The sequence below is a fragment of the Schistocerca piceifrons genome, chromosome 10 (genome assembly GCF_021461385.2).
Source record: "Schistocerca piceifrons isolate TAMUIC-IGC-003096 chromosome 10, iqSchPice1.1, whole genome shotgun sequence".
Lineage (NCBI taxonomy): Eukaryota > Metazoa > Arthropoda > Insecta > Orthoptera > Acrididae > Schistocerca > Schistocerca piceifrons.
Genome location: NC_060147.1, coordinates 58,345,743 through 58,358,377, shown reverse-complemented (window position 1 = coordinate 58,358,377; position 12,635 = coordinate 58,345,743).

Genomic DNA, 12,635 nt, shown 5'->3' with positions numbered 1-12,635 from the left:
CGCTTCACAACTGCAACCTCTTGATGTATCTGTAAGTAAACCATTTAAAGTGTATGTGAGAGAGAAAGGGAACAAATGTATGATGGATAAAACGCAATATGAATTCACACCGAAGGAAGCTTTAAAACGACGAACAATCAGGCAAGTGTGTCAGTGGATGAAACAGTCGTGCTCTAGAGACAGAGAAGACAGTCTCGTTAAATCATTCAAGAAGTGTGGCATAAGTAACGCTCTCGACGACAGTGAAGACCGTCTTGTACACTGAAGTGCCATAGAAACTGGTATAGGCATAAGTATTCAAATACAAAGCCACGTAATCAGGCGGAGTACGGCGCTGCGGTCAGCGACGCCTATATAGGACAACAAGGGTCTGGCGCAGATGTTAGATCGCTTTCTGCTGGTACAATGGCGGGTTATTGGATCTGAGTGAGTTTGAACGTGGCGTTATAATAGGCGTACGAGCGATAGGACACAGCATCTTAGATGTAGCTATGAAGTGGGGATTTTCCCGCATAACCATTTCATGAAAGTACCGGGACTATCAGGAATCCAGTAAAACAACAAATCTCCGACATAGCTCGGCCCGGAAAAAGATCCTTTTAGAACGGTACCAACGACGACTGAAGAGAATCTTTCAACGTCACAGAAGTGCAACCCTTCCGCAAATTGCTGCAGATTTCAGTGCTGGGCCGTCAACAAGTGTCAGCATGCGAACCATTCAACGAAACATCATCGATATGGGCTTTCGGAGCCGAAGGCCCACTCGTGTATTCTTGATGGCTGCACGACTGAAAGCGTTATGTCTCGCCTAGGCCCGTCAACACCGACGTTGCACTGTTGATGACTGGAAACAGGTTACCTAGTCGGACGAGTCTCGTTTCAAATTGTATCGAGCGGATGGACGTGTACGGGTATGGAGACAACCTCAGGAATCAATGGACCCTGCGTGTCAGCAGGGGAAAGTTGAAACCGGTGGAGGCTCTGTAATGGTGTGGGGCGTGTGCAGTTGGAATGTTATGGCATCTCTGATACGTCTAAATACATCTCTGACAGGCGACACGATGAAAGCATGCTTGCTGTCTGATCACCTGCATCCATTCATGTCCATTGTGCATTCCGACGGACTTGGGCAATTCCAGCAGGACAATGCGACATCTCAGACGTCCAGAATTGCTACAGAGTGGCTCCAGGAACACTCTTCTGAGTTTAAACAGTTCCGATGGCCATTAAGCTCCCAAGACATGAATATTATTGAGGATATCTGAAATGGGTTGCAACGTGCTGTTCAGAAGACACCTCCACCGACTCGTACTCCTGTGGATTCATGGACAGCCTATTAGGATTCATGGTATCAGTTACCTCCAGCACTACTTCAGACATTAGTCGAGTCCGCGCCACGTCGTGTTGCGGCACTTCTGTGTGCTCGCTGAGGCCCTAACGGTGTCAGGTAGATGTACCAGTTTCTTTGGCTCTTCACTGTACGTTAATGCATGACTCAGGGGAGTGGGGTCGTCTTTCTCTCATGTCTGAAGAGTGAACACTGATCACTCCTTCAAATTGAGTGCGGAGTGCCTTAGTCCCACCTCGAACTTCTTCTCTTAAAAAATATCCTTTCTTGTTGCCCTTTGCCGTCAGTCTTTCTTCACCTAACGGATACAGCGAATCACAAGTCACCTACCACTCTTCAACTAAGAATGTATCAGACTGCGTAGAGGCAAGGAGGATGCCACAACAAGACCTAAGATTGTTTAACAGTTACGTAACTTGGCCTTCCTCTGACATGGACGTCGATAACATACAAAAACCGCAATGACATGTCCACCTTACATCGGGAACGAGAAGAAGAACAAGAACAAGAACAAGAAAGTTCAGATAACGAAAAAAATGGTTCAAATGCCTCTGAGCACTATGGGACTAGGGGTCATAAGTCCCCTAGAACCTAGAACTACTTAAACCTAACCAACCTAAGAACATCACACAACACCCAGCCATCACGAGGCAGAGAAAATCCCTGACCCCGCCGGGAATCGAACCCGGGAACCCGGGCGTGGGAAGCGAGAACGCTACCGCACGACCACGAGATGCGGGCAGTTCAGATAACGATTTCCAGGGATAGGTCAGTTCCGTTTTAAAAACTTATAAATTTTCAAATGGTTCAAATGGCTCAGAACACTATGGTTCAAATGGCTCTGAGCACTATGGGACTCAACTGCTGAGGTCATTAGTCCCCTAGAACTTAGAACTAGTTAAACCTAACTAACCTAAGAACAACACAAACATCCATGCCCGAGGCAGGATTCGAACCTGCGACCGTAGCGGTCTTGCGGTTCCAGACTGCAGCGCCTTTAACCGCACGGCCACTTCGGCCGGCGAACACTATGGGACTTAACACCTGAGGTAATCAGTCCCCTAGAATGTAGAACTACTTAAACCTCACTAACCTAAGAACGTCACACACATCCATGCCCGGGGCAGGATTCGAACCTGTGACCGTAGCGGTCGCGCGGTTCCAGACTGTAGCGCCTAAAACCGCTCGGCCACTCCAGCCGGCAAGAAATTTTCCTAGTCTGGCTTTACAGTCTAATATTAAAAATTGTAAAAATGTAATTTCTTAAGAAATTGGTTAAAAATTGAGGTGCTTGTTATAGTCTGTATTCCGTAGAACGCAGTACTACTCTCGAATAGCATCGAGGTGTCCGCCGAGCACATCCAACTGGCGAATAACCAGATAACCGTTAACAGTTACGCCATGCTCTCATTCCACGAGACACTACGGAAAGTTTCTGAATTGAACCCACGACATTGGGGTAAAGTCTGGTCGTCACGCACCGTACGTTTTCTCCACACTATTGCAGTCAAATACCGGCGAGCGCCGTTTGCATCTCTGCTATCCGAACAACATACCTATGGTTTGGAAGTATCTCTATATTTTGTGGTAGAGCCCCTCGTTGTCAGAAGCCGGCTTGATGATGATAATGCGTATGGCTCCCGTCGTCGGCGTATTACGTTGTAGAAAGGGCTGCGAGTGGCAAATACCTACACGCTCTGGAGCTGCGTGGTGTTGCCTTGGGTTGATATATTCGTACCGCGCACGTGCTCCTATTAGTATTCCAGTCTACGCCTCACTGGGCACGATTTTCCATTCGCGGCGTCGAGGGCCGGATTAACCAGTGGAGGCCGGCCACGTTTTGCCGCCAACTCCTTTACTGCGGCACGGAATTTCCCAAAAACAGCGCTGGCCATGTGGCCGAGCGGTTCTAGGCGCTACAGTCTGGAACCGCGCGACCGCTTAGGCTAGTTAGGTTTAAGTAGTTCTAAGTTCTAGGGGACTGATGACCCCTAGTCCCATAGTGCTCAGAGCCATTTGAACCAAAACCGGCACTGACAGAAATGTATGGGCTACTCCCGGTATCTGGCATTTCTCCCACCTGACTACATGTCCCTATATTCATAGTTTTTAGTCAATTTTTGGCAATTCCAGCTCGCTTGATAATCTACATTGGAGAGAAGCGCTAAACAAAATAACACCCGTTTTCAAAATTCACTCCGTCAGGGAATTCGACTTAAGACCTACTGCAAAAAGTGAAGACGATGTACACATGAATAGCAAGTTAACACCGATACACGGGACAGAAATTTCCTATACCAGATTCACTAGCCAACAACATCCAATGAGCGTTTCACTGGTTCTTATTGACAGACAATGTGTTTACAATACAATTCGACACACTAACTCCATCGTTTGCAGAGAGAGGTCTTAATCTAGTGAAGGTGTGACATTAGCGCTGAACACTTTTATTTAATCGTACGAAGAAAGAAGCAAGAAACCAAAGTCGAAGGTTAATTGGAAATGCAATACTGAAACGCAAGCCGAAATGTACCACGCCACTGATGAACCTACTCGAAATCAACATTTTTTATCAGCACATCAGGGAATATTGATGCGACTTTGTTTATATGAACACCAAAGCGGGAATTCCAAAGTTATTTACCAACAGAGACATTTACAATATCCTGACGCCAACTGCCTACTGTAACCTAATGGAAGAAAAATATCCTCGATCGAAAGCGACCGCCATCTGACGACACGCACGGAACGCTCATCTCACGTCGGCTGTCGAGTCCATAGTGGTACATTATCGTCGACGACAAATTCCCAAACTGCACAAAATCCACCTGTGACACCAACTGCATTATATCGATACTTAGTTTGATATTTTCATTCACAGATTTATTTGTCGACACACGGGTGATATGTGGAGTCCCCGCAGCGGAATTTCTCTATTTCGACTTTTTCGTGCGATCGGTGTCATTCAAGGGACTGCACGAAATCTTCATGAAGCATAAACATCTTAAAATATCCGAATTACTGTAAGGAATGATATAATAATGAAACATAAGAGTATGAGAATGTAAAAAGATTATAATTTGTAAAAATACGAGACTGTAATCCCTGATAATACATGTACCATACATGCATATATTATGTAGTAAACGTGTAACACTTACTGTGAAACCCGGTTGTAAATTTACAACTAATATAACGCCCTTGTATGCCCTAACTTGATAAGAAACAGTCGTGTAGTAAGCTTCTAGAAACATTGGTAGATAAATAAATAAAATAAAATGGAAACAATAACCGCGTTTCGAGTCTGTGGTACTGTCCACTGTGGCAGCATTTCGGCTGTGATGAGAGCGAGCTAAAGGCGTATAAATTACATCGTTTTATCAGGAACGTGGAGTATCTACGGATAACCCGAGACACGTACTCGCATATTCTATTGCACAGTGAGAAGTTTCTGGGAAATAGAGTTATGGCATGTTTTTCTCGTCAATGATACTCCCGGAGTCAATATTTCAAGCGTTATGGGCTGTAAGCCGTTATGCAACTTGGTGGCAGGTTAAAACTGTGTGTCGAACTGGGAATCAAAGCAGAACGTTGCGTGTCGTGGGCTACACTCTTAACAACTGAACTCTCCAAGCATTTGACTCAGTCACGACTATGCTTATTGCGGATAGTTCGAACTTTTTTTTTGTCATCAGTCTTCTGGTTGGTTTGATGTGTCAAGCAAACCTCTTCGTCCCGGAGTAGCACTCGCAACCTATTTCCTCTGTTATTTACCTGGATGTATTCCAGTGTCCGTCTTTCCCTAAAGTTTTTGCCCTCTAAAGTTCCCTCTAGTGCCATAGAAGTCATTCCCTCATGTCTTAACGGATGTCTTATCATCCTGTCTCTTCTCCTTATCAGTGTTTACCTCATATTGTTTTCCTCTCCGACACTACACAGAACCTACTCATTCCTTACCTTACCAGCGCACCTAATTTTCAATATTCGTCTTTAGCAGCAGATCTCAAAGGCGTCGATTCTCTTCTGTTCCCGTTTTCCCACAGTCCATAGAATGCTGTATGTCAGAACTACGTTCTCAAAAATTTATTCCTCAAATTGAGGCCCATGTCTGATACTATTAGACTTGGCCACGATTACTATTGTTGCCAGTGATAGTCTGCTTTTGATGTCCTCCTTTCTCCGTAAGTCATTGGTTATTTTACTGCCTACGTAGCTTAATTCCTTCACTTCATCTACTTCGTGACCATCAATCCTGATGTTAAGAATCTCGCTGTTCTCATTTCTGCTACCTCTCATTACTTTCGTCTTTCTTCGATTTACTCTCAGTCCATGTCCTGTACTCATTACATTGTTCATTTCATTCAGCATATCACGCAATTCTTCTTCACTTTCACTCAAGATAGCAATGTGATTAGCAAATCGTATCATTGATATTCTTCCAACTAGAATTTTAATTCCACTACTGAAAATTTCTTTTATTTCCATCATTGCTTCTTCGTTGTACAGATTGAACAGAAGGGGGAAGACTACATCCCTCTCTTACGCCCTTTTTAGCCGAGCACTTCGTTCTTGGTGGTCCACTCTTGTTATTCCCTCTTGTTATTCCCTCTTGGCTCTTGTGCATATTGCGTATTACCAGTCTCTCCCTTCTGCTTAACTCTCAGAATTTCTAACACCTTGCACCATTTTACATTGTGGAACGCTTTTTCCAGGTTTTGACAAATTCTATGAAAATGTCTTGATTTTTCTTTATTTTTGCTTCCATTATCAACCAAAATGTCAGAACTTTCTCTCTGGTGCCTTTACCTTCCATAAGCCCAAACTGATCGCCATTTGGCACATCCTGAATTTTCTTTTCCATTCTTCTGTGTATTATTCTTGTCATCAATTTGGATGAATTAGCTGTTAAGCTGATAGAGCGATAATTCGCGCACTTGCCAGCTCTTGCAGCCTTCGGAGCTATGTGGATGGTGTTTTTCCCGAAAGTCAGACTCTTACATTCAACACACCGACGTGAATAGTCATTTTATTGCTACTTCCCCCAATGATTTTAGAAATTCTGATGAAATTTTATCTATTCCTTCTGCCTTATTTGATCTTCACTCCTCCAAAGCTTTTTTAAATCCCGATTCTAATACTGGATCCCCTATCTCTTCTAAATCGACTCCTGTTTCTTCTTCTATCACATCAGACAAATCTTCACCCTCATAGAGGCTTTCGATGTATTCTTTCCACCTATCTGCTCTCTCTCCTCTGCATTTAACGGTGGAATTCCCGTTGCACTCTTAATGTTACCACCGTTGCTTTTAATGTCACCAAAGGTTGTTTTGACTTTCCTGTATGCTGAGTCTGTCCTTCCGACAATCATATCTTTTTCGATGTCTTCACATTTTTCCTGCAGCCATTTCGTCTTAGCTTCCCTGCACTTCCTATTTATTTCATTCCTCAGCGACTTGTATTTCTGTATTCCTGATTTTCTCGGAACATGTTTGTACTTCCTCCTTTCATCAATCAACTGAAGTATTTCTTCTGTTACCCATGGTTTCTTCGCAGCTACCTTCTTTGTACCTAGGTTTTCCTTCCCAACTTCTGTGATGGCCCTTTTTAGAGATGTCCATTCCTCTTCAACTGTACTGCCTACTGCGCTATTCCTTATTGCTGTATCTATAGCGTTAGAGAACTTCAAACGAATCTCGTCATTCCTTAGTACTTCCGTATCCCACTTCTTTGCGTATTGATTCTTCCAGACTACTCTTCATCACTACTATATTGTGATCTGAGACTATATCTATTCCTGGGTACGGTTTACAATCCAGTACCTGCTTTGGGAATCTCTGCCTGACTATGATGTAATCTAACTGAAATCTTCCCGTATCACCCGGCCTTTTCCAAGTATACCACCCCCTCTTGTGAATCTTCAACAGAGTATTCGCTATTACTAACCGAAACTTGTTACAGAGCTCAATTAGTCTTTCTCTTCTCTCATTCCTTGTCCCAAGACCATATTCTCCTGTAATCTTTTCTTCTACTCCTTCCCCTACAACAGGATTGCAAACTCCCATGACTTAAATTTTCGTTTCCCTTTACGTACTGTATTACCCTTTCAATATCCTCACATAATTTCTCTATCTCTCCATCTTCAGCTTGCAACGTCACATATGTAACTGAACTGTCCTTGGCGGTGTTGATTAGCTGTCGATTCTGATAAGAACAAACCGATCACTGAAGTGTTCAAAGTGACACACTCTCTGTCCTACCTTCCTATCCATAGCAAATCCTACTCCCGTTATACCATTCTCCGCTGCTGTTGATATTTCCCTTTACTGACCCGACCATAAATCTTGGTCTTCTTTCCATTTCACTTCACTGACTCCCAAATATATAGATTGAGACTTTGCATTTCCCTTTTTAGATTTTCTAGTTGCCCTACCACGTTCAAGCTTCTGACAATCCACGCCTCGATTCGTAGAACGTTATCCTTTCGTTGACTAATCAATCTCTTTCTCATGGTCAACTCCCCATTGGCAGTCCCCTCCCGGAAATCCGATTGGATGACTATTGAGGTATTGTTTGCCAATGGAGAGATCATCATGACACTTCTTCAATTACAGGCCACATGTCCTGTGGATACACGTTACGTGTCTTTAATGCAGTGGTTTCCATTGCCTTCTGCATCCTCATGCCGTTGATCACTGCTGATTCTTCTGCCTTTAGGGGCAGTTTCCCACCCGTGGGACAAGAGAGTGTCCTGAACCTTATGCTTCTTTACTTAAAATTTAAGTAATTCAGTATTCGAACCCTGATCTAAGGACGTTTTGATTACTAATCAAGAACTCTACACATTTTTTTATTTTTTATTTATATTTTTTTATTTTTTTTGCTCGTTGTGTTTGGTCGTTAAGGACGTCACACGACATCATCCTTGCAAGTTCGTTGTTGATGACTCAGTTTTTTATTACACAGGCCAACCAGGTCTCTGACCGAACACGCTGAGCTACCGTGCCGGCATAATGATAAGGAAATCAAGACCCTAAGCTGTCAACAGGCGTTCGATATACTTCAATGGGGACAGTTGAAAGTGTGTGCCCCGACCGAATAATTTTTATATTATGTGGAGAGACCCCTAGACCACGGGTGCTCTACAGTTCGATCATGTTAGGTCCCAAAAATTTGTAACTGTGTTGAGGGCTTCTTGGTAGGAAGGACGCCTCCCCCTCCCCTCCACAGCATGTTATCTTGGACTGAGAGTCATCGTCAGATGTAGGAGTAATTTAGGGTGTACCCCAGGGAAGTGCAATTGGTACCCTTGCTGCTCATAGTGTATATCAGTGACCCTGCGGATAGTATTACTAGTAACACCAGGATTTTTGCGGATGATTTAGCTATCTATGCGGAAGTACTGTCTGAAAGGAAGTGCATAAATATTTGGTCAGATCTTAATAAGATATCAAAGTGGTGCAAAGGTTGGCAACTTGCTTTAAATGTTCAGAAACGTAAAATTGTGCACTTCACAAAATTAAAAAAAAAAACCCTAGTATCCTATGACTATAATATCGATGAGTCACTGCTGGAATGCGCTAACTCATACAAATCCCTGGGTGTAAGACACTACAGGGATATGAAATCGAATGAGCACACAGGCTCGGTTGCGGGTAAAACAGGTGATCGGTTTATTGGTAGAATATTTGAGGAGTGCAGTCAGTGTACAATTGAGACAGCTAGAAAATCACTCGTGCGACCCATCCTAGAATACTGCTCAAGTGTATGGGACCCGTACTAAATAGGATTAACAGGGGATATTGAACGCCCTATACAGAGAAGGGCAGCGTAAATTGTCACAGGTTTGTTAAGTCTGTGGGAGTGTGTCACAGATATACTGAAGGTACTTAACTGCCAGACTCTTGGAGATATATGTAAACTGTCCCGAAAAAGACTATTAACAAAGTTACAAGAACCAGCTTTAAATGATGACTCTGGGAATACAGTACAATTACATATGTATCGCTCACTTAGGGATCGTGAGAATAAGATTAAATTATTTACTGCACGCACAGAGACATTGAAACAAACATTCATCCCGCTACATGACTGGAACGAGAAGAAACCCTAATAACTGATACAATGGGACGTACCCTCTGCTATGCACCTGACAGTGCTTTGCAGAGTATACATGTACATGTAGATGTAGAGTCATGATCAGTCCTCACAGCTTCATTCCGACCATCTGTGAGGACGGATCCGTACTCGTGCATGGCTAGCTCATTTGCTAAGAGTGTATCACACGACAGGCGATGTTCTGGCTTTGACTCCAGCTCCAACACAGAGTTTTGATCTTTCAAGGCGATCAGAAAATCCCAGACATTCCTTTGAACTTGCCTCTTCTCACAAATATAAAATATATATGATGCTACACCATTGTAAAGCGTTCGGCACACGGACCGCGCATTCGAATGCTATCGTTCGGCGTACCGAATTTCTGACGCAGTAGCACGCAAAAAGTACATTCAGGAGTTTCTCCGAAAGTGTAGAGCGATATTAAGCATGACAGATATTCTGAACGTGTGCTTGAACGCAAACCAATGAGACTGAAGACCACCACCTACGCCACATCCACGCCATCTCCTTTCACTACAGAGACAGGAAAAGCCATACTGACTTTCAGTTGAAGACCATGATTGATGCGTTTTGTATTACGGCATGCATCCTATGTACACATGACGTTTGGCGCGGGATTAGCCGAGCGGTCTTAGGCGCTGCAGTCATGGAGTGTGTAGCGGATCCCGGCGGAGGTTCGAGTCCTCCCTCGGGCATGGGGTGTGTGTGTTTGTCCTTAGGATAATTAAGGTTAAGTAGTGTGTAAGCATATGGACTGATAATCTTAGCAGTTAAGTCCTATAAGATTTCACACACATTTGAATTTTTTTTTAAACATGACGTTTCAAAGCAGCAGCAAACTGATTTTTCGAAAATCCGTATTTTATTGGTACCATGTGTTTTGATGAAACATCGTATTGGTGGTTAAATAATTTTCGAGTTTTAACTTGTGTGTTATGAAAGTATCCCATCTCAAGGCAAAGGCACATTAGAGACGCATCAAAAACACATTTTTCTTTGTACGATGTGTTACAGAAAAACTTCAGTTAGTAACATTGGAGCGATTTTAACCTCCAGAACATAGTCACGTACAAGACAAGGTCACATGTTTTGAAAGATCAGTGTAGTGTAATAAATAGAGACGCAGAGTTACAGAGTGATGCGTGATGATTTGGTGGGTCATCAAAGTTTTATTTTATTCACATTAGCATTTTTAATGGCTTCTGAGACTTCCTAATTAAACTAACACAAGTATACTCTAAAGTAGTCGATGTTATGTAAATATGAGTGCGCTCTCCCTCACAAGTGAGCCTGCCTGCTTGCAGTTAGATATTTTGCACTTCCTTGTTTAGTATTCAGTTTCATATGATCTAAAGATTCTGTTACTGAGTACAGAGAGCGATCAAATAATAATGACCGCAGGGTTTTACTAAAAAACTGAGTTACGTTATTTACATTTAATACAGACAGAACAACATGACTAATGTTTGAAGAAGGGTGGAAATGTGCATTTTAATACAGCTGACGCAGAAATTTAGAACCCGTCCATTTCGTAAACAAACTGTGTAATTTGCGATCCAGGTACAGCCGACAACTGCCGCTGGAGACATTGGCAGGCCGGCCGAAGTGGCCGTGCGGTTAAAGGCGCTGTAGTCTGGAACCGCAAGACCGCTACGGTCGCAGGTTCGAATCCTGCCTCGGGCATGGATGTCTGTGATGTCCTTAGGTTAGTTAGGTTTAACTAGTTCTAAGTTCTAGGGGACTAATGACCTCAGCAGTTGAGTCCCATAGTGCTCAGAGCCATTTGAACCATTTGGAGACATTGGCGATAGCGTATACGACGTCGAGGCACACATCCCGTATAAACAGGCAGCCTCGTTTCTGAGCATTCAGCAGCTCGATGTTGATGTTAGAATGTACAGTAGCCATGACGACGGCTTAAGAGAGCAGTTCCTTAATAAATGGACTAACAGCGAACAAGTGACAAGGTTTTCTGACGCCAGGGCACTTTGACTGTACTAATTGCAAAAGGGCGTGTGATAAAAGTGCCGAACATTTCTAATTAGTCTCATGAAGAAAGATGTAGGAAAGCAGAATCCAAGCCTGAGACAAAATCTAGTACTCAAACATAAGCCGGAAGCCGGCCGCTGTGACCGAGCGGTTCTAGGCGCTTCAGTTCGGAACCGCGCTGCTGCAATGGTCGCAGGTTCGAATCCTGCCTCGGGCATGGATGTGTGTGATGTCCTTCGGTTAGTTAGGTTTACGTAGAAATGTCCTGGCAGATTAAAACTACGTGCCGGACCGAGACTCGAACTCGGGACCTTTGCCTGCTGGCGGAATTAAAGCTATGAGGACGTGAGTCGTTCTTGGGTATCTCAGTTGCCCGCGTAGGCAATGGTCCCAAGTTCGAGTCTCGGCGCGGCACAAAGTTTTAATCTGCCAGGAAGTTTCATATCAGCGCACACTCCGCTGTAGAGTGAAAGTTTCATTCTATGTTTATGTAGTTCTAAGTCTAGGGAGCTGATGACCTCAGATGTTAAGTCCCATACTGCTTAGAACCAAGCCATAAGCCGAAAGTACCACACATCGCTACACCTAGCTCAAATTCCATGAGGTAATATTTCTATAAGCTTAATTATAGAAACAGCAAAGCAGAAAAACCAAAATTACTTACAAACAAAGACATTTACAATATCTTGATACGAACAACCCACTATAAACTAATCGAAGAAAAATGTCCTCGATCGGAATGGAAAGTCATCTGGCGAAATGTACATTGCACCTTAAGTTAGCTGTCAAGTCCACAGTGGTACATCATCGTCGATGACAAATTCCAAACCATTGAAACACTACGAAAAACATACATTAGTCAGACCAGTGACTGCATTATGCTGATATTTACGTTGATACCTTAATCCACAGTCTTATTTGCGGACAGACGGCTGATATGTGGAGTTCCACCGTCAGAAATGGCACTGATGAACAGGACAACTCGTGCAGTTGTAGATATAACTGCACTGATACGCCCAGAAAGACTCAGAAAAACGAAAACAAAGAGCAAATCTCTAGTCTGAATGCTTGAGCATCTGCAACACTCGTAACACATCACCGAGCAACTTCTTATCATAAACTGAAAACGAACACTGGAAAATTACGACATATGTCAAATGTACGGATACCTTTGGCAACATGC